Consider the following 24,135-nt stretch of genomic DNA (forward strand, 5'->3'; position numbering starts at 1 on the left):
TGGGCGCTTTGTTTACCAAACCCCTCCTCTTTCACCCCTCTGGCCCGCCCTTGTTTAATCTGATTACCTCCTCCTCTCTGTCTGAAATCCTGCGTCCTCGGCGCTCTACACATTCCCGGCGTGTGAGCACTGCATTGCCCATTATGGGCAGAGGAACAGGGACTTTCAATGCGCATGTGCCAGACTGCGAAACACGATCCAGCCGGCGGAGGCACAGGATTTCAGACGGAGAGGAGGAGGTGGTAATCAGATTAAACAAGGGCGGGCCAGAGGGGTGAAAGAGGAGGGGTTTGGTAAGCAAAGCGCCCAGGGACCTGGGCACCGGCCGCATGAACGCCGCCCCTGGGCACCTTCAGAACCTAATTACCATATGGTATAAAACAGTTTTTTGGAGCAAATCGACGATGGACTGCAATATGAAAGGTACCATAGTAATCTGGGGAAAGTAATAGAGAACCTGATCTGAGTGGTCTGTAATGTTCATATTTGGTGAAAGACTCCCTTTACCGGCCAATAGATGTGGATTACACATCTGGGGGGGTCTCTCCTGTCTCAAGAATGGGGCTCCAAAGTGAATGGAGAACAATCCACACATGTGAGGCCTTTTTCACTGATATTTGACTTCTGAAAACTGCTAAGTGCTGTCTTGGCTATTTTCTGAAGTCCGACAGCAGTAAATAGAGGGAATCCTGTGCATGTGCACTTACGATAAAGTAGTAACAGTGCTATACCAAGCTCACTGCACAGCACCAGAACCAAGCACGGTACATAAATACAGCACCAGTGCTAAGCACGGATCATAAACACAGCACCAGAACCAAGCACGGTACAGTGAAACTACAGCTCCCAGTATGTCTACAGATCCCAGTATGTCATGAACAGATGTAAAGTAGAGATGTGCGAACATTTTTAAATTCGCTTGGTGTCCGTTTTGGCCCCAAATCGATTTGTCATGAATCAAAGTTGCTCCGCTTGCTCTGAAAATTTTAGAGAACAATTTTTTTTTACAGATTTTTGCTCTTCCTCTCCCTCCTTCCAAAGCTCTTGAACGCAATGACAGCAATAGCAAATAATCTCAGAGTGACAGTGACATATAAAGCTATGGGTATACACATGGTTGACAGTGTTAAAAAAAAACTGCATGTTTAAAAGCACATGAGCCATCACGTGTGATATGCTTTTTCATAATAGAAAGATTCCAGAAATTGGCCCGTATTGGGGACAGATGATGCTTAAACACACAGTGTTACAGGAAAAAAAAAACTGTGGCTTGTTAGGACCAAACATCTCAATGGGGGCAAATCCATGCTCATGTTTATACATAGACACATGTTAATCAGAGCTGTGAGTCTGTCAGAAGAAATAATTGATTGTTCTGCACAAGCATCCAAAAATAATGCCTTAAATGGGGTTAGAACGCCTGCCCGAATTTATAAAGGAAAAAGTGTTAATTGTCAGGTGAAACAGTGGATTGTTCTGCCAAGGTATCTAAAAATTATGCGTTAATGGGGGTAGAATACCTGCCAGTATTTATTCATGTACACGTGTTAATTCTCAGAAGAAAGAGTGGCTTGTTCTGTACAAGCATGGAAAAATTCACCCTTTCAATTGGGAGCAGCAGCAGTACAATATGAATGTGGCAGTGCTGAAAACCCTCTCGGACACTCGCGGCTGGGCAAGAGAGAGCATACTGTGCCAGTCTGGGCCACTGTTCCAGTCTGCCTGCCCAGAAGTCTTTGGGGTCAGTCAGGGAACATGGTATGTGCTCAGGATAGGACTGAACCTGGATGTTGAGGTACTAGGTCTCTGCTTGCTGATTTGTCTCAGCCTGGCAAGGCACATCAAATAATTGCTCCATCATGTTGATGATACTGACCTGGCTGCTGCCATGGCTTCTGCTGCTTGTGGTAGCTGACATGGTGGGTAACTCTGCAGGGAGTAGAGAAAAGCCTCAGACATGTGGGCAGCAGGCATCTGTTCGCCTAAAGCTTCAACAAACTGCATACACAGTGTTTCCTGGTAGTAAAGTAATTTGGCCTCCCTTTTGCCAACAGGAAACTATTCCCCTATTTCACTTGAATAGCGAGGGTCTATAAGCATGGCTATCCAGTAATTATTAGACTACTTTATGTGAATAATAAATCTGTAATTTCTGCCACATGTCGGTGGACACCGTACTTTCTGGCTTCACTCCCCACTGAGATGATTGGTCATCGTGGCTTGAGTCATCATCATATTCATCATCCTCCTGCTCCTCCACCACCAACTCCTCCAGTGGCAACTCCTTAATCTCATCCCCCTCCTCCATAGGACTTTCTCCATGTGGGTCACCAACAACTACAAGGCAGCCAGCAAAATGTGTAAGCTGTTCTTCCTTGTTGCATCAGCACGAGAGTCTGCTCTAAAATAAATATCAGGAGGATGACATTATTTATGGCACATTTGTCCCTATTGACAAATTTTGTGGCATCTTCAAAGGTCTCCAGTACAGACGTCTCTGATGAGCTGCCAGTGCCTGACCTAGAAACAACACATGCTCCCAGATGAGGTAGTCTGACTCATGACAGAATCATTCACGGCTTTTCGCTGCGCACATAACGCTCCAGCACATACAAGATGGAACATCATGGATCAAGCAGTATAATGGCAGACCATTTTGTCACTGCAAGTCCAGGAAGGAGTGACTTGTAAGATACAAATGGCTGCAATTCAAGGACAGTCTCCTGGACATGGCCAGCAATCTCTGCAAGCAGCAATACTTTTTCAAACAGCATTGCTCCACTAAATTTATTACACGCTCCATGCTGGAGGCGTGTTATTTCTTCCAAATGCAGGATGACCATGATGTTCCTGCCATTGTCACTGACCACCTTGCTCAGTTAGAGTTGGCAGGGAGACAGCCAGCAGGATATATGCTTTTGATGCACTTTAGTACCTGATCCTCCCTCGCCCGGGCTGGTCAAATTATAGGAGGGAGGGGAAGTGGAAGCAACGCTCTTCCCTGTTTCTGTTGGGAATGTGGAAGAGGCTGATAAGCCCTTGGGTAGGAATTAGACCGACAAAATAATGGAGGTGTCAATAGGATCTGGCATCATTGCTGCATCTCTGCTGCTGCAAAGAATGTTGACAAAGTGGGCCGTGAAAGAGAAGTACTGTCCCTGCGCGTAACAGCTCTTCCAGGTTTCCACCATGACATGTAACCTTGCCACACAGCAAGAACTGCAAGGAGTAGCCTTCATTCTCTGCCATCTGACAATTAGGGATAGCTTTTTGGGAGAACTAATGGTGGCTAGGCATCTTCAAGCAAAGCTGACTACATGACATCAGCTCCCTAAAGGCAGAAGAATACACTAAGTGGTACGGCAGAGTCTGCACTGCCAGCAACTTGACCAGGTGGGAGTTCAGCTTGCGAACCAGTGGATTGCTGGGCATGTAGAGTTGTTTCTTGGCCACACATTCTGTTATCGATGGCTGACAACAGAGCAGAGGAGGAAGAGGAGAGGTCGTAAGTGGGAGAAGCAGTAAGTGATGATGACGATGACAAGGACAATGCACTGCACATGGATGTGGCTTTGCTGCTGCAAAGAAGACCAGGAATAGGAGGACACTCCTTCATAGTTGGCTTCTCCAGGCCAACAATTAGGCCCCATTCACACGTCCGCAATTTCGTTCCGCATTCTGCGGAACGGAATTGCAGACCCATTAATTTCTATGGGGCAGCACGATGTGTGCAGGTCCGCATTTCCGTTCCTGAAAAAAATAGAACATGTCCTATTCTTGTCTGCAATTCCGGACAAGAATAGGCATATTCTATTAGTGTCGGCGATGTGCGGTCCGCAAAATGCAGAAGGCTCATTGCCGTGTCCGTGTTTTGCGGATCCGCAAAACACGCTATGGACTTTTGAATAGAGACTTAGTCTTTGCAAAGTTTTTCCGCCAAGATGTCTTCGGTTTCTTGCCTGACCTGCATATTTGTACCCGATTAACTAATACAAACTCCTCTTAGTGACACACACAGTGTCCTAAATATTATAGCAGTATACACTGTGTCCCTGAATACAATCATGTCACATACTATGCCCCCTGCAAATAATGCCTCATGCTCTGTGCCCCATGCTCTGTGCCCCCACTGTGCCTCATGCTGTCTGTCCCCATACTGTGCCTCATGCTTTTTGCCCCATACTGTGCCTTGTGTTCTGTGCCTCATGCTCTCTGCCGCCATACTGTGCCTCGTGCTCTGTGCCCCCATACTGTGCCCCATGCTCTCCCCCCCATACTGTTCCACATGCTCTCATCTGAATGCCGCAGTCCTTCAAACAGATGATTGGTTAGTGGACCAAGAGTCAGGCCCTCACTGATCAGATATTGATGACCTATACAGTTGATATGCTAATATACACCTAAATTAGGTAATCAATATTACATTTAAAGAAAATCACTTTTAACTGCAGTAACAAAAAGTATATAATTAGAAATTGTCTATTTTATATTAGTATTTATACCATTATTTAGCTACTATGTGGCAGCTTTACGTTGTTTGTAATGTTATTTGGGAATTATATTATTTTAAAGAGCTGTACATTACATATTTCTGTATTGTCTCCATATTTATTACTTTATGTGGTCATATGTTGCTAGTTTATGTATAACTGATCAAGAAATGTACTTAGGGTACTTTCACACTTGCGTTGTTAGATTCCGGAAGGCAGTTCCGTTGCAAACGCATGTCATTTTTCTGACTGATCAGGCATTTTTCAGACTGATCAGGATCAGAAAAAATGACATCCGTTTGCATACAGTTTGCCTGATCAGGCAGTCAGTTCAGGCAACGGAACTGCCTGCCGGAATCAAACGCAAGTGTAAAAGTACCCTTATTTTTACAATTTACTAATTTTTACAGTTGTCATACTGATGGAGGTGTGGCTAAACATGGAGGTGTGGCTACATTGAGGCTTCCATCTAAACATATGGGCCCAGATTTACTAATCCTATAGATGGGGTAAGCTCAGTCAGACTGTCTAGACCTGCAGCAGATTTATCACAGGGCTGGAGGATACATGTGCTGCAGGAATATACATTTTTATATCTAGATCTATATCAACCTTGAAGGGGGCCAGGTAAGTATTCTCTGTATGAGGGCCCCGGGCATTGTGGGTGGGTTTTTCAGGTTTGGATAACCCCTTTAAGACAGAATTTTAAACTAGAAAAAAAAAAAAAAAATATATATATATATATATATATATATATATATCATTTTGCAAAACTTCCAGCTGTAAAGTCCAACTTGACTTCTGCTTCCTTTATTTATTTGTAATTAAAAGGGGTTAAATATTCCATTCAACTTTGAAGATGTGGAGACAGCTGCGATTTGTACACGAGCTTTCAAATGATAAATTTCCTTCCATTTCTCAGAAATGTAATCTGATTTGTATTTCCCTATTTCGGCCTCTCTGTAAGATCCTAATCCCTCCTCTGCCAGGGGGGACCAGTAATTCTATGTAAACCTAAGGACTGCTGGAGGCCCCTGTGGCGGCTGCAAATAGATGACAACTTACCTGGCCCCCTAAAAACCCACCAATGTGAACATGATGTGGACTTGGCACGACCAGGGGGGGCCCATGCTGCTGAACATATATCCTACAGACATGGCAGGGGTGACCTTATCACACTAGAGGGGGTCTGTGGACAGTCCAAGTGAAATAGAAATGTTACAACCAAGGAGTTGTGCTCAATGACAAACTCAGCTCTGCCATAGTCGTGCATAGAATGTATGGCTCTGCAGCTGCCCCACCTGTCCATGGAGCGGGTGTCTTGCCGGCTGCGCCGAGTTCTGCTCCAGCCGTGGCCGGCCAGCTCCCGCCACAAGTCGTCCGCGCACCGCTTCATTATCCCAGCCTGTGAGCTGCTCCCAGTGTTCCCTCCCATCTGCTCCGTGTGTCTCTTGTAAATCGGATCAAGCCTGATTCCCCTCACGTCAAACCACATGATCCCATAAAACATTCATCACCTCTCAATCCCTGATCCAGCGCCATAAAACATTCATCCCTGCTTCTCCACAGAGTAAAGCGGGGGGAGAGGGAAGAGCCGAGTGATTTCACCACAGCGCCTGGCAGCCGGAGGAAGCGCATCACACATTGATGGGGGAAGACAGGGAGATCTCATTACCAGCCGGGCTCGGGCTGCCGGAGGCTCACCAGTCCCACTCACTCAACTAGTAGTTACCATTTGGGGACAGGGAGACCAAGCAAATGGATCCTGGTGTGAACGGCGCTCAATTCTGAGAGGATTTACCTTTCAGGCTGCTGCTGGATGGGGACTATTGCTGGCTGCCTGCTGGAGGAGAGCTAACTGCACCGAACTTTCCAAAGGATTGCAGGGATCTAGGAAACCCCATGGTGACAGCATTGCTTATGGAAGGTAAGTGACCCTCCATTCATTTACCTATCTGCTGGTGTTTTATAGCACCCCAATTCTGTGGGTTTCCATAATAGATATGAGAAAGAGAGAAGATAGATATGAGCTATATAGATGTATAATAGATATAAGAGAGAGGTGAAAGATAGATATGAGAGAGGTGAAAGATAGATAGATATGAGGTATAATAAGATAGATAGATATGAGGTATAATAAGATAGATAGATAACCTCTGGTGCAAAAACTTCCTTTGATAGATTTCTTCCAGTATCTATCTTATACCTCATATCTATCTATCTTATACCTCATATCTATCTATCTTATACCTCATATCTATCTATCTTATACCTCATATCTATCTATCTTATACCTCATATCTATCTATCTTATACCTCATATCTATCTATCTTATACCTCATATCTATCTTATACCTCATATCTATCTTATACCTCATATCTATCTTATACCTCATATCTATCTTATACCTCATATCTATCTTATACCTCATATCTATCTTATACCTCATATCTATCTTATACCTCATATCTATCTATCTTATACCTCATATCTATCTATCTTATACCTCATATCTATCTATCTTATACCTCTTATACCTCATATCTATCTATTTATATTATACCTCATATCTATCTATCTATCTATCTATCTATCTATCTATCTATCTATCTATCTATCTTATACCTCATATCTATCTATCCATCTCACATCCATCCATTTACCTATCCACATTGTATAACTATAAGACATTGTATAACTATAAGACAGAATAAGCAGCCATTCTTCAGAAAGAAGTTTTTGCCCCAGACTTGATGGTCTTGAGAGGGGCGATAAATGTCCATTTCCATGCAGAAGATAGGGATGAGAAGGTTTTATGATGTAAAATGGGGGATGCCAGAGCTAAGCCTCTGCTCCCAGTGCAATCCACAGCACAAAGTAGGTCAGGAATCCTAAAGGACACTTGGGAGACAGCTACCGGATCTTGCGGTGAATCAGTCCCAGGGGTGCCTTCAGCTCTCTGCCCCATGGTGTATGATAAAGTGGCTTTTGTGTGTGATATAACAGGGGAACGTGGGCTTTCTCTGGTGGGTTTAGAGGTTTCCTTCTGGGAGAAGGTCCCCTGTGGGGTGCTGCAGCCTTTGTAGAGGGGTGCTAACCAAGGTGCTATGTTATCTTCCTTCAGATACAGAGTGAAGCCCTCAGAGAGGCGCCTCTGCTCTAGTCTCAGCATTTTAGGAGGACTTCTTCCCACCTTTTCCTCAGAAAGGTTTGCACTTGTGCATTGCCTGTTAATGCAATATTTCGCAGTCATGATACTGTGGGTCACAATACTCAGCACCATTACTGAGGCAAATGCAAACAGACGCCCACAACAGTTACAGGATTGTGGGTGCTAGGGGCACAGGCTGGCAGAGGAGGCAACCCTGAGACCTGGCTAAAAGTTCTAGGTATTTATTGTCAGGGACTAGAGCATTGCAGGTACATTGCAACCTGTCTTCTCCTGTCTTACATGGACGGATAGAATGTGTTATATGTATCAGATGGATAGATATGAGGTATAAGATGGATGGATAGATAATAGATGATTGATAGATAGACGGATAGAGTATCTTAGTCCTAGGTCATATTTATGTCAGAGCTATCCTATATCCCTCCAAGTTCGTCTCTCTTAAATCCATGTGAAACAAAGGAATAATATAACAAGGCTTTCTATAGTTATGTGCAGTTCAGAGGATGATAGATAGATATTTACTCCTAGGTAATATTTATGTCAGAGCTATCCCATATCCCTCCAAGTTCATCTCTATTAAATCCATCTGAAATAAAGGAATAATATGACAACATTTCTATAGGTATGTGCAAGTCAGAGAATGATTGATAGAATATACATGATAGATATGAGATAGATAATTATAAAGAATATACATGATAATAGATATAACACACATGATAGATAATTAAATAGAATACACATAATAGATATGAGATAGATAGAATATACATGATAGATAAATGGATGGATAATTATATAGAATATACATGATAGATAGGTAGATAATTATTTAGAATACACATGATAGATAAATGGATGGATAGATGGATAATTATATAGAATACACATGATAGATAAATTGATAGATAATTATTTAGAATACACATGATAGATAGGGTTATCAGATATATTTGGAATAGAGGCATTTAAATCCACGACCCCCACGACCTGTCCTGGGTAACATCTGTGACGTCCGCTGTATGTGGCACAGGATGGGTTTATTCTCCCCCTCGGCAAGGCTCTGGACGCCTCTATAGGAATAATCCGCACGTTTAGACGCCATACCCAGATATGAACTTTGCACATTTGTGTTATTTTCCATAGAAGGTTTGTTCATCCTGTGAAATGAGGGATTGCCTGGTGCTATTCTAAAGCAAGGTGAAGCCCTGTGGCCCAGTGAACATCATTTCTGTGCCATCCATCACTGCTCAGGGTGACGAGGAGGCAGCCATATATTTACTTGCATTGAGGTTAATGTAATTCATCGTACCTATAGTGCGACTGGAGCTGTTATCTTGTCAGAGAATAGAATCCAAGCATGTCGGGTATCTGTACCAATATAACGTTCTGGATTTGACTTTTCGGGGACATTTTCATCTTCCTATCCTACCTAAGTAATGTGGTTTATTGAACTTTCATTATCCAGGATTCAGCGAGCATTATTGATTTAGAGTTTGTCTGTATGGGAAGGGAAAGGGATTAATGTCAACACTGTTGGATTTGGATTTTGAGCTTTGATGCTCACTTATGAGGCCTGTGCTATATAAATCACATGCTAGGCAGCGTCTTCTTAATTGTGGTTTGGTTAGCGTTTTATGAACAGTGGACAAAAGGAACAAAATCTTCTAATAATAGTGTTAAAAAGTCTGCACTTTTTTTTTTTTTTTTTTGCCTTTGCAACATATTTTCTAATGTGGCCTAGTTCCCAGAAGGCATAATTTATCTTCAATTGCAAATGCAACACAAAACAATACAGACCACCTAGTAAGTGTAAGAGAGGAAGGTCTGGATTTTATCTGGTTTATGATTCTTTCTGTATATGAATGCATTCATCTACTGAGTACAAGCATACTTTCTTACATGCAATTTATTCTAATTAAGAAGAATTCCAGCATAAGAACTCAAGGTCCTTGTAACCTCTCCCTCCACCTTGTAAGGTATTGTACAAGTAAAAGAACAGCTAATCCATGATCTAGTGATGGATCCGGACCATCATCTTCTACTCCAGGTTCCAGTTCTGATACGTTTTAGCTATCCTATCTATGCAGAGACCAACATGGGGAGTGCTGTGAGGAGGAGGGGAGTGGTAGTTGGGGGAGGATTGGTGCAAGAGTTTTTCATGAGGGTGTTCCCCATTCTGGCACTCTCTGGGGCCCTGCAGTGCTTGGAGGGCCACAGACCTTTCTTCCCCTGATATTGGGGCTGGGTGGTGGTGCAAGACAATAAACAGGCTGTATGTGGGGGTCACAAGTCCAAGGCACTTTACTGAGGTCATTTTGGCAGCTCATAAACAAAGGCACTTGTGGGCATAAGCTCAGTCTCTTCAGAGTACAAACACAATCTTTCCATGGCTGAATATGGTATAACAGGCTGAAAGATGGCCGACTCTGAATATCTCACTCTATTAAATCCAAACAACCTTTCAAATCAGCCAAAGTGATGTACTGCAGTTCCCACAGCGGGGTGCAGATCCTCCAATGGATGGCTAGTCCTTTGTAGAAATGTGGTCGGCGCAGAAGCAAAATATACCTTCTCTATAAGCAGTAAGGTCTGTTGCCATAAACTAGCTAATACCTTACTAACTGTCCTTGCACCAGTCCTTTTGTAATGGCCCTCAATAGTCTGTATATTCTATTAGGGTTGTTGCGATACCAAAATTTTGATTTGATTTCGATACCATAAAAAAGTATTGCGATACTTGATACCATTCGATACCACGTGAAAAAAATAAAACACCAAAAAAGCCACGTGCACTCCACATTTAAAAAAATGGCGAATCGTGCAATTTTTATATCTTTTTCTGTTCTGGCGTTCACCGCATAGGATAATATTTTTAAATATTTTAATAGTTTGGACTTTTCGGGGGTGGCAATATGTGATATGTTTATTTATTGTTTATATATTTTATATGTGAAATTGGGAAAGGGGGTAATTGTACTATTTTGGTGGGGGTTTTTTAAACTTTTTTAAACTTTTTTTTTATTTAATAACTATTTCCCTCTTAAGGGCTAGAACCTGGGATCTTTTTGTCCCTTGTCCTATTCACCTTGATAGCGCTCTATTACGGTGAATAGGACTTCCCACTCTCCCTGCTGCCCTATGCATAGTACACACAGCAGCAGGGAGCTTTCCATGGCAACCAGGGCTTCAGTAGCGCGATCGGAGCCCCAGGATTACACTGCTGGGGCTCCGTTCAGAAGCTGCACTGCCACCAATGAGAAGGGGAGGGGACCCTGTGGCCACTGCCACCAATGTTTTTGATACTGGGAAGGGTAAGCGGGCTCACTGCGCCACCAATGATAATTAACCTTTAATACTGGAAGAGGGTGTCGGCAGCAGATCAGCAGCAGTTAACCCCTCAGGTGTGGCACCTGAGGGGTTAACTGCTGCTGATCGCAGTTCCCTGTCAGAGGCAGGGTGCTGGCTATGTGATTCTGCTGCTGGCACCTCCCTCCTGTATTAAAGGTTAAAGAGGACCTTTCATGGGTCCAAACATTGTAAACTAACTATCAGGATATGTAGCGCGGCGCCCAGGGATCTCACTGAACTTACTATTATTCCTGGGCGCCGCTCCGTTCGCCCGCTGTGGCCCCCGGTATATTCTCCAGCTCTGTATGCTAATTGCTAGCATCGGCGCAATGGGGAGGAGACTGCCCTTTTTCTCAATGGGCGTTCCTTCTCCCTGGCTTTAGCGCTGTCCAATCACTTTGGAGAGCGTCACAGCCAGGGAGAAAAAAAATCTCACCTTCCTCCTGGCTGTGACGCTCTGCGCTTTGGACAGTTTGATCACTGGTCGGTAATATGTTTACTTATCTTTGCTGCTCGTAAGCTTAGACTCTAAGCAATGTGACTCTCTACCGCTTGATTAAGCGTGACTTCAGAGTTAATATGTGTTAATGTTACTATATGATAGAGAGGTTCAGAGATGTGGGATCTTATTGTTGTTAAACTGAGCTAATGGAGATTTCATATTATTACTACTGACGGTGTATTTTATGTATTTGTGTATGTTTGTCATCGCCACCTACAGTTTTATGTAATTGTGTGAATAAATAAAGATTATATATATTTTTGACATTAATGCAGCACTGCATTGTTGTTCTCTTATTGGTGTTTCAACAGCTGTTCTATACAGCAGATATTCCCGAAGAGTCCTGTTCTACGTGGTGGCTATCATGGCCAAGAACGAAAAGTCAGTTTGTGGGGAATTGCATGTCCATTAATATCATGTAGTAGACAATTAAAGGGGTTTTCCAGCCTTGGAGCCAACAACCTCCATGGTATTGTACTTAACTAGAAAAAAAACACACTTGTCCATGATCTTGCCACTGCTCTGTTCCCTGCCTCCTCCTGTCCCCTCAGGACCAGGAAGCGGCTTGGTTCCGTGACCGCTGCAGCCATTCATGGGCCTCAGTGGTCACATTGGCTTGAATAGCGCGTCAAATGATAGAATTCCAATGTTCATGTGCATGAAGCTGAATAATTAAGAAGTAATATCTCCATGTACAGTAGTTGTAGGGCGAGCCCCAGAATCAATTCCACCAATGGGCCCTAGGCATCTTGGTCCGACACTGTACTCAGAGTTATTACTGGGTTATCTGTGGTGTTACATAGGACTGAAGATTCCTGATGCTACATTATCTGCACTCTGCAGAATGCAGTGGATTACTGGAGCTCAGATCCCACTCAGCAGACTGGGAGCTGAGCTGCAATAGCGCCACTAAACAGTGCTTATCATAGTAGTGAGCATCTCCTCTAATGGATATCGCAGCATATACAGCACACGTGTTCATTCACAATGCATTATGACTGCTACAAATGCTGATAAGGCTGGGCTTTTAGGTTGTTTTTTGAAGGCAAAAACTAGGAGCTTACTGAATAAAACAGGAGTAGCAGCATCGGTCCTACATACAGTACTTTCTCCCCCTTTATGATCCACACCTGAAAAAGCTTACATTTCTATGTGGCAAATAGAATGGAGTAGTAAAACCAGACCAAAAAACCTGAACAAAACCTGAGTAGGAAAACCCAGCCTTAGTATGCTCCTCTGCAGTTGTAAAAACGCATTGGGGGGCACTGTCTGATGACCATTGCCGCCGCAACATAGCACCTGCAAGGAAGGCATCTCAGCAGCCTAAACCCTTCTCGGCTTTGGGCCTCATCCCCCACTGTAACAAATGCCATAATACAGCACAGACAGCAAGTGAACAGATCGAAAAGGCTTACATTTCGATGTGGCAAAAGAATGCAGTAGTAAAAACCAAAGAGACCCAAAAACCTGAACGAAAGCTAAGTAGGGAAACCCAGCCTTAGGATGCTCCTCTGCAGTTGTAAAAACGCATTGGGGGGCCCTCTGGGTTGGAGGTGTTTCCACGCTGAACCTCTAGCTACGCCTGGCTATTATCTTCTACCCTGCAGCAGGGTAGAAGATAATAAGGGTGTCGGCAGCAGATCAGCAGCAGTTAACCCCTCAGGTGTGGCACCTGAGGGGTTAACTGCTGCTGATCGCAGTTCCCTGTCAGAGGCAGGGTGCTGGCTATGTGATTCTGCTGCTGGCACCTCCCTCCTGTATTAAAGGTTAAAGAGGACCTTTCATGGGTCCAAACATTGTAAACTAACTATCAGGATATGTAGCGCGGCGCCCAGGGATCTCACTGAACTTACTATTATTCCTGGGCGCCGCTCCGTTCGCCCGCTGTGGCCCCCGGTATATTCTCCAGCTCTGTATGCTAATTGCTAGCATCGGCGCAATGGGGAGGAGACTGCCCTTTTTCTCAATGGGCGTTCCTTCTCCCTGGCTTTAGCGCTGTCCAATCACTTTGGAGAGCGTCACAGCCAGGGAGAAAAAAAATCTCACCTTCCTCCTGGCTGTGACGCTCTGCGCTTTGGACAGTTTGATCACTGGTCGGTAATATGTTTACTTATCTTTGCTGCTCGTAAGCTTAGACTCTAAGCAATGTGACTCTCTACCGCTTGATTAAGCGTGACTTCAGAGTTAATATGTGTTAATGTTACTATATGATAGAGAGGTTCAGAGATGTGGGATCTTATTGTTGTTAAACTGAGCTAATGGAGATTTCATATTATTACTACTGACGGTGTATTTTATGTATTTGTGTATGTTTGTCATCGCCACCTACAGTTTTATGTAATTGTGTGAATAAATAAAGATTATATATATTTTTGACATTAATGCAGCACTGCATTGTTGTTCTCTTATTGGTGTTTCAACAGCTGTTCTATACAGCAGATATTCCCGAAGAGTCCTGTTCTACGTGGTGGCTATCATGGCCAAGAACGAAAAGTCAGTTTGTGGGGAATTGCATGTCCATTAATATCATGTAGTAGACAATTAAAGGGGTTTTCCAGCCTTGGAGCCAACAACCTCCATGGTATTGTACTTAACTAGAAAAAAAACACACTTGTCCATGATCTTGCCACTGCTCTGTTCCCTGCCTCCTCCTGTCCCCTCAGGACCAGGAAGCGGCTTGGTTCCGTGACCGCTGCAGCCATTCATGGGCCTCAGTGGTCACATTGGCTTGAATAGCGCGTCAAATGATAGAATTCCAATGTTCATGTGCATGAAGCTGAATAATTAAGAAGTAATATCTCCATGTACAGTAGTTGTAGGGCGAGCCCCAGAATCAATTCCACCAATGGGCCCTAGGCATCTTGGTCCGACACTGTACTCAGAGTTATTACTGGGTTATCTGTGGTGTTACATAGGACTGAAGATTCCTGATGCTACATTATCTGCACTCTGCAGAATGCAGTGGATTACTGGAGCTCAGATCCCACTCAGCAGACTGGGAGCTGAGCTGCAATAGCGCCACTAAACAGTGCTTATCATAGTAGTGAGCATCTCCTCTAATGGATATCGCAGCATATACAGCACACGTGTTCATTCACAATGCATTATGACTGCTACAAATGCTGATAAGGCTGGGCTTTTAGGTTGTTTTTTGAAGGCAAAAACTAGGAGCTTACTGAATAAAACAGGAGTAGCAGCATCGGTCCTACATACAGTACTTTCTCCCCCTTTATGATCCACACCTGAAAAAGCTTACATTTCTATGTGGCAAATAGAATGGAGTAGTAAAACCAGACCAAAAAACCTGAACAAAACCTGAGTAGGAAAACCCAGCCTTAGTATGCTCCTCTGCAGTTGTAAAAACGCATTGGGGGGCACTGTCTGATGACCATTGCCGCCGCAACATAGCACCTGCAAGGAAGGCATCTCAGCAGCCTAAACCCTTCTCGGCTTTGGGCCTCATCCCCCACTGTAACAAATGCCATAATACAGCACAGACAGCAAGTGAACAGATCGAAAAGGCTTACATTTCGATGTGGCAAAAGAATGCAGTAGTAAAAACCAAAGAGACCCAAAAACCTGAACGAAAGCTAAGTAGGGAAACCCAGCCTTAGGATGCTCCTCTGCAGTTGTAAAAACGCATTGGGGGGCCCTCTGGGTTGGAGGTGTTTCCACGCTGAACCTCTAGCTACGCCTGGCTATTATCTTCTACCCTGCAGCAGGTTCCAGAGCCTCTAAGGCTGCTTTTATACTAGTGGTATAAGGTCCAGCAGATAAAAGCCTGCTGGATCTCTCTGAATCCAGGATTGCTGGTTAGTGGCTGGATCTCTGCAGGAACCCATTATAGTCAATGGGGCTGGCTGGCATCATGGTAACATCAGGCAATGCTGGATCCAGTGATTAAATAACATTAATGTGAAAAAAGCCTAATCCCATTTAATAATACATGCCCCCAACCATCCTAACCAGAATGAGTGACAACTTTAAAGCTGCACGTCAGCATGGAGATCCAGCCATGCCATCCTTTAGCAGGACCGAAGCATTCTCCTGAACACATTGGGCCCACTACTTCGTGAACAACTTCATATTTTCTTTTAAAAATTCAAACCTCAAATTTCTCTTTATGTTACAAGGGTAACCAGCTGATGGTAGGGTGTCCCACTACTGAGACCATCAGTTCTCAGCTGTAATCGGCAGGAGACCTCTAGAAGTAAGTGTTAATTTCTCACGCACTGCAATCAAAGAGGAAAACAAGCTTTACATGGTAACGATTGAAATCAATGCATTCTCTGGAAAGAGTTGCTCTTTATGCAGGCTGATTGACAGGGGTCTCACATGAGGGGTCCTTCTATTAACTCAGAATGCCTTAATAGTTATGTGAAAATGGATCTAAATTGCTGCAAAAAGACATGCACCACGTTTACCACATTGATTTATTGTTGCTAAGCAAAACTTTAGAGGAAAGAATATATTTTGCTTAGTACACATTTTAGGCAAACTGTAAGCCCACTGGACCTCTCATGGAGACCTCTTCTTAGTTGGGTCTCTACTCTGTTAAATGCAGCACTGCCTGATGACCATGGCCGCCACAACATAGCACCTGCAGGGGGAGCATCACAGCAGCCTAAATCCTCCTAGCCTTCAGGCCCCACCCCCCACAGTAACAAATGCCATTACACAGCACCGACACTGAGTGAGCGGATCGAAAAAAGCTTACATTTCCATGTGGGAAACAGAATGCAGTAGTAAAAACCAAACAGACCAAAATGCCCTTTAAAAGTTAGGTTTCAGATAGATAGACAGGTAGATACTGAATATGTCCATACTGTGTGTGCATAATTTCACAGCAGATCAAATTTGCTTCTCGGTAGATTATATACAGTTGAAACCAGAAGTTTACATTCACTATATAAAAAGATACATAAGCATGTTTTTCTCAATATCTGACATGAAATCAGAATAAACCTTTCCTGTTTTTGGTCAATTAGGATTACCATAATTATTATTATTTGCCAAATGCCAGAATAATAAGAGAGAGAATGTTTAAGGCATTTTTATTACTTTCTGCAAAGTCAAAAGTTTACATACATTTCATTAATATTTGGTACCATTGCCCTTAAACTATATGACTTGGGTCAAACGTTTTAGATATCCTCCCACAAGCTTCTTGCAATAGTTGGTCGGAATTTGGGCCCATTCCTCCTGACAAAACGGGTGTAACTGAGCCATGTTTGTTGGTCGCCTTGCTCGCACCTGCCTTTTCAGCTTTGCCTGAAAATTTTCAATAGTGTTGAGAACAGGGCTTTGTGATGGCCACTCCAAAACATTGACTTTGTTATCCTTAAGCCACTTTGTAACCAGTTTGGCAGTATACTTCGGGTCATTGTCCATATGGAAGACCCATTTCCGCCCAAGCTTTAACTTCGTGGCTGATGACTTAAGATGTTGCTTCAGTATTTCCACATAATCTTCTTTCTTCATGATGTCATCTATTTTGTGAAGTCCACCAGTCCCTCCTGCAGCAAAGTTTCGTCAGACTACAGGGCATGTCAGACTACAGGGCATGTCTTCAAAAATGTAGGTCTTTGTTCCTGTGTGCATTTGCAAACATTAATCTGGCTTTTATATGTTTCTTTTGGAGTAATGGCTTCTTCCTAGCAGAGTGGCCTTTCAGCCCATGTTGATACAGTACTCGTTTCACTGTGGATATTGACACAATCTTACCAGCTTCCACCATCATCTTCACAAGGTCTTTTGCTTTTGTTCTTGGGTTAATATGCACATGTCGGACCAAAGCACGTTCATCTCTGGGACACAGAACCCGTCTCTTTCCTGAGCGGTATGATGGCAGGACATTCCCATCTTGTTTGTACTTGCGTATAATTGTTTGTACAGGTGAACGAGGCACCTTCAGGTATCTTGAAATTGCACCCAAAGTTGATCCAAACAGAGGTCCACAATTATCTTCCTGATATCTTGGTTGATTTCTTTAGACTTTCCCATGATGCTACACAAAGAAGCAGTGTGTTTCAGGTGTGCATTTAAATACATCCACAGGTGTGTCTCTAATTAGGGGCCATTCACACATCTGTGTGTGTTCTGCGAAGCCGTAAAACACGGACACCGGCAATGTGCGTTCCGCATTTTGCGGACCACATATCGCCCTCACCTAATAAAAAATGCCTAATCTTGTCCACAATTGCGGACAAGAATAGGACATGTTCTATTTTTTGGGGATCGGAATTGCGGACCCGGAAGTGCGGGTCCGCATTTCCGGATCCGGGCAGCACATCGTGGGGCCCTGCAAAATGCAGAACAGAATTGCAGATGAAGCCTAAGGGTCCATTCACACATCCGCAATTCTGTTCCGCATTTTACAGAACAGAATTGCGGACCCATTCATTTCTATGGGGCTGCACAATGATTTTTATAATGATAGTCTATGGTGTTGCACTGCGACATGTGACATGCTGCGACTGTGACGCGACAGTCACAGAAAAAGGCATCTTGGATGTCGCAGCATGTCGCATGTCTCAGTACGACACCATAGCCTATCACGGAGGTCAATGTCAAGGGAGTGGGGTGCTGTGAAACTCTCTGTTAAAGGGGTGGGCTGATGTGAAGCTCAAAGTTAAGGGGATGGGCTGCTATGGAGGTCCCATTTTAAGGAGACGGGGCACTGTGGGGGGGGTCAGTGTTAAGGGGTGAGGGGCTGTGGCGCGGAATAATAGTAAGTGCTGGGACATCTCTGGGTGCCGCTCTGTGTAGCCTAATACTTAAATACTTAAACACATAATACAGGAGGCAGGTGCCGGCACCCTGCCTCTGACAGGGAGCTGCGATCAGCGGCAGTTAACCCCTCAGGTGCGGCAGTCCTATTCACCCTAATACAGCTTTATCAGGGTGAATAGGACAAGGGACGAAAAGATCCCAGGTTCTAGCCCCTAAGGGGGAAATGGTTATTAAATAAAAAGTAAAAAAAAAAAAAAAAAAAAAGGTTAAAAAAACACCAAAATATTAAGTATAAATCACCCTCTTTCCCAATTTCACATATAAAATATATAAACAATAAATCAATAAACATATCACATATTGCCACGTCAGAAAAGTCCAAACTATTAAAATATAAAAAAAAATCTATGCAGTGAACGCCGGAATAGAAAAAAATAAATAAAACTGTGCGATTCGCCATTATTTAAAAATGCAGAATGCACGTGACTTTTTTTGTTTATTTTTTTTCGCATTGTATCGAATGGTTTTGAGTATCGCAATACTTTTTTTATGGTATCGAAATCGAATAATAAAATTTGGTATCGCAACAACTCTACTATGTACACTGTGTATGTGTGTGCGCGATTCTGTACACTGCCGCTGTATATGTGTGTGCAGTACTGTACACTGCCGCTGTATGTGTGTGCGATTCTGTACTCTGCAACTGTATATGTGTGTGCGGTACTGTACACTGTTGCTGTATATGTGTGTGCAGTACTGTACACTGCCGCTGTATGTGTGTGCGATTCTGTACTCTGCAACTGTATATGTGTGTGCGGTACTGTACACTGTTGCTGTATATGTGTGTGCGGTACTGTACACTGCCGCTGTATATGTGTGTGCGGTACTGTACACTGCCACTGTATGTGTGTGCGATTCTGTACACTGCCACTGTATATGTGTGTGCGGTACTGTACACTGCCGCTGTATGTGTGTGCGATTCTGTACACTGCCACTGTATGTGTGTGCGATTCTGTACACTGCCACTGTATATGTGTGTGCAGTACTGTACACTGCCGCTGTATGTGTGTGCGATTCTGTACTCTGCAACTGTATATGTGTGTGCGGTACTGTACACTGTTGCTGTATATGTGTGTGCGATTCTGTACACTGCCGCTGTATATGTGTGTGTGATTCTGTACACTGCCGCTGTATATGTGTGTGCAGTACTGTACACTGCCGCTGTATGTGTGTGCGATTCTGTACACTGCAACTGTATATGTGTGTGCGGTACTGTACACTGTTGCTGTATATGTGTGCGATTCTGTACACTGCCACTGTATATGTGTGCGGTACTGTACACTGCCGCTGTATGTGTGCGATTCTGTACACTGCACGCTGTATATGTGTGTGCAGTACTGTACACTGCCGCTGTATGTGTGTGCGATTCTGTACTCTGCAACTGTATATGTGTGTGCGGTACTGTACACTGTTGCTGTATATGTGTGTGCGATTCTGTACACTGCCGCTGTATATGTGTGTGTGATTCTGTACACTGCCGCTGTATATGTGTGTGCAGTACTGTACACTGCCGCTGTATGTGTGTGCGATTCTGTACTCTGCAACTGTATATGTGTGTGCGGTACTGTACACTGTTGCTGTATATGTGTGTGCGATTCTGTACACTGCCGCTGTATATGTGTGTGTGTGATTCTGTACACTGCCGCTGTATATGTGTGTGCAGTACTGTACACTGCCGCTGTATGTGTGTGCGATTCTGTACTCTGCAACTGTATATGTGTGTGCGGTACTCTACACTGTTGCTGTATATGTGTGTGCGATTCTGTACACTGCCGCTGTATATGTGTGTGTGATTCTGTACACTGCCGCTGTATATGTGTGTGCGATTCTGTACACTGCCGCTGTATATGTGTGTGTGATTCTGTACACTGCCGCTGTATATGTGTGTGCGGTACTGTACACTGCCGCTGTATATGTGTGTGCGATTCTGTACACTGCCGCTGTATATGTGTGTGTGATTCTGTACACTGCCGCTGTATATGTGTGTGCGATTCCGTACACTGCCGTTGTATATGTGTGTGCGATTCCGTACACTGCTGCTGTATATGTTAATGCCCTTGTTGTTTGGTTCTAGACTTCTTCATATGTTAATTTAAGAGGTGTTATTTTTGTTGCTGAAAATAAGGCTTTATAAGGTTAAAAAAAAAAAAAAAAACAGCTCCTAACTTTTTTTAGCTGGCTCCTAGATTCCAAGGAAATTCGTCAAGCCCCGATGTATACTGTTACTGTAATTATTACCTTGCACTGAACTCCCCCTAGTGATTTGATCAGTGATTTCATGTCGGGAAGAGAGGAAGTTACGCAGTCGCATGATCTGCCTCCATTGAAGGCACTGTACATCACTACCTAAGGAATAGCCTCAGAATTAAATGGGCTTCATTTATAAAAGTGTCATTGTATGCTATAGAACCATTCAGATTACAGCCTCAATCTCCACAGAGCATATGTCAATGAGGTGACTTGTTTGGTTGCTATGGGCTATGCAGGCCCTGTTTTTATAAGCATATGTATGTATCAGGCCCACATACATGATGTGCTAGTTGTACTATACCCCAGTCCTTCAAAGAGCCATATGGTTCCACATATGTGTGCAGTATAGAATCCAAGACAAATCCGTGCTAGGATGGGATTTTATTAGACTCGCAAGGACTCATCCATATGCATGTTTGGTTCGGCCAAGAATACATGTGTGGCAAAAGAGGAGAAAGCGGCTCTCTGATACCTCTCCTGTCAGAACAAATTAATCCTGCCCTATTCTTCTTTTCCCCCAATATCAACTGTCAGGGTAGAGTTGGGAGGTCCCCATACACATTACAAATTGGTTCAACCGATCTATGGGGGCCTTTAGGCTTGTGCACATCATACAATCTCAATACTGGTGATACTGTATCTGAGCTGTGAGGAGGATTTCAGACTAAACCTCATATCATGTAGCTACCAATACCAAGATAAACAGTAGATGACAATGAAGGACACATTGGACTGGATTCTATTTAAAGGGGTTCTCCGGGAATTAAGAAAATAAAATGACTGAAAATACAAAAATATTACTTTATTATAAATACATTCCCAAATACCTTTCATTAGTTATAATGGCTCATTTTGTCTAGGGAGCAATAATCAGGGAAAATAAAATGGCCACCGTCCTATGGCTGATGACTGCAGACACAGCGGCAGGGAGCAGGTAACCGTATTCCCCCAAAAAATGTTTGCCCCCCCCCCCCCCCCAAAAAAAACTCAAAAGGTGAACAACCTCTTTACGAACCAAGAGCCAGAGCCTTTTTATGAAAACAAGAAATATTGGGTCATTGGCTGGGACAGCAGAACTACAACTAAATTGTTCATATTTTAATGTACTTGTTAAAAATTGTGTTTGGATTTGCGTAGCAATGTATGTTCTATTTAAATCCCAGTGGCTTTTTACTAAAGATCTATACAGCTATTGAAGCCACCTAGTGTTCCCTCTGCTGTATAAGCAGTTTGCTTTTCCTTTATCATGGATGGAATAATCTGCAGAGTATTTGCCTTTGAAATGGATATAAATCTTCCCATCTACAGCAAATATTGCATACATTTGAATTTAAGCAGGTAAAATGAATGACATTGAACTTAAACATAGACACTTAAAATTGTATTATACTGTAATATTAAAATAAAACCATAACAAAGTTAGGCTACTTTCACATTGGCGTTTCTGGGTCCTCTTGCAAGATCCATTTCAGGGCTCTCACAAGCGGCCCAAAACGGATCAGTTTAGCCCCAATGTATTCTGAATGGATAAGGATCCATTCAGAATGCATCAGTTTGCCTCCGATCAGTCACCATTCCACTCTGGAGGCAGCTTGCAACGTTTTGATGTCCGCCTGACGATGCAGAGCCAAACGGATCCGTCCTGACTTACAATGTAAGTCAATGGGGATGGATACGTTTTCACTGACACAATATTGTGCAATTGAAAACGGATCCGCCTCCCATTGACTTTTAGTCAAAACAGATCTGTGGTAATGCAAACGGATCCGTTCTGAACAGATACAAGCGTTTGCATTATCGGTGCGGATCCGTCTGTGCATATACAAGACGGATCCACACCTAACGCAGGTGTGAAAGTAGCCTAATATATATAGACAAAGTAAATTGTACATTAAAAATATTGTGCAACCTATAAAAGTGATTTTTTAATATATTTTTTTTGCTTTACATCATTTCTCTATATACAGTTATGGTCTGTCTATAAATTATTGTTAAGGCTGCGTCCTCTACCTAACCTAACAGATTTCTGTGCACCTAAATGGGTTATGCCTTGTTTGATGTAAAAATGAAAATCAGATATCCTATAGTACATACCAGACTATTTCTAACATAGCTAGAACCAGCTCTGTACCTCGGCTCACATGGAACCAGAGATCTCCCCATTCATTGCTCCAATTGTTCTGCTACATGCTCTTCAGACTGGCAGTTCAGGAGTGTGTCCTTTCTGCTCTAGCTCTAACAGTAAATTTGGCTGGTGGCAATTGCAGATTTGAACTGAGCATGTGCAACCAGCTCAGAGAGGTGGACAAGAAATAAGGAAAAGAATAATTAGCAGGTGGCGCTACTAGGGTTGTTTCGGGTATTGAAATTTAGATACCCAATCGATACTTTTGTACTGGTTTCAATACAATACCGGGATTTCAATTTTTTTCACTACTGGGCTGCGCTGCTGCGCAGTCTAGTATCACAGAACTTGGAGCGCGCTGCTGTCAGCGCGCTCCAAGTTCCCTCAGCAGCACAGGGGAGAAGGAAGCAGTCTCTCCCTTCCCCTTGTGCCGCTGCTGCCAATGAGTAGAGACGGGAGGAGGAGAGGCGGGCGCACTGCGCCACTGATGAAAGTTAACTTCTAATACAAATACAGGAGGCGGTGCCGGCAGAATCACATAGCCTCTATGACAGGCCTCTGTGATGCTGCACCTGAGGGGTTAACTGCTGCTGATCGCAGCTCCCTGTCAGGGGCTATGTGATTCTGCCAGCACCACCTCCTGTATTAAAGGATAACTATCATTGGTGGCGCAGTGTGCCCTCCCCTCCTCCTCCCCAGTATAAAAAACATTGGTGGCGCAGTGCGCCCTCCCCCCCAGTATTAAAAACATTGGAGGTGCAGTGCGCCCCCTCTCCCCCCACCAGTATTAAAATAATTTGTGGCAGTGGCCACAGGGTCCCCTTACCCTCCTCCTCATTGGTGACAGTGGCAGCTTCTGATCGGACCCCCAGTAGTGTAATCCTGGGGCTCCGATCGGTTACCATGGCAGCCAGGACGCTACTGAAGCCCTGGCTGCCATGGTAATCTCCCTGCTGCTGTGTGCCCTATGCACAGGGCAGCAGGAAGAGTGGGAAGTCCTAGTCACCTTAATAGAGCTCTATTAGGGTGAATAGGACAAGGAATTAAAAGATCCCAGGTTCTAGCCCCTAAGCGGGGAAATAGTTAATAAATAAAAAGTAAAAAAAAAAAAAAACACCAAAATATTTAGTATAAATCACCATCTTTCCCAATTTTACATATAAAATATATAAACAATAAATAAACATATCACATATTGCCACGTCCGAAAAGTCCAAACTATTAAAATATTTTAAAAAATCTCCTATGCGGTGAATATCAGAACAGAAAAATAAAAAAATAAAAACTGCGCGATTAGAGATTTTTTTAGTCACCTTGTTTCCAAAAAAAATAGGATTGGACTGTTCTATTATGGGCCGGACGTTCCAAAAAATGCGGAATGCACGCAGCTTTTTTTGGTGTTTTTTTTTTTTTTTTTTTTTTTTCGCGTGGTATCCACTATCGCAATACTT

General features: G+C 43.4%; 1 protein-coding gene across 2 annotated transcripts in view; it reads left to right on the forward strand.

Moving 5' to 3' along the window:
- The first annotated feature begins 6,049 nt into the window (after positions 1-6,049).
- RTN4R (reticulon 4 receptor) overlaps positions 6,050-24,135 on the forward strand; it is a 254,405-nt gene continuing 236,319 nt past the window's right edge. For both annotated transcript variants that reach the window (XM_044289080.1, XM_044289071.1), the window contains exon 1: positions 6,050-6,417. The gene's annotated coding sequence lies outside the window, so the exon portion shown is untranslated. The remainder of the gene's footprint in view (positions 6,418-24,135) is intronic.

Source organism: Bufo gargarizans, chromosome 1 (genome assembly GCF_014858855.1).
Source record: "Bufo gargarizans isolate SCDJY-AF-19 chromosome 1, ASM1485885v1, whole genome shotgun sequence".
Classification (NCBI taxonomy): Eukaryota; Metazoa; Chordata; class Amphibia; order Anura; family Bufonidae; genus Bufo; species Bufo gargarizans.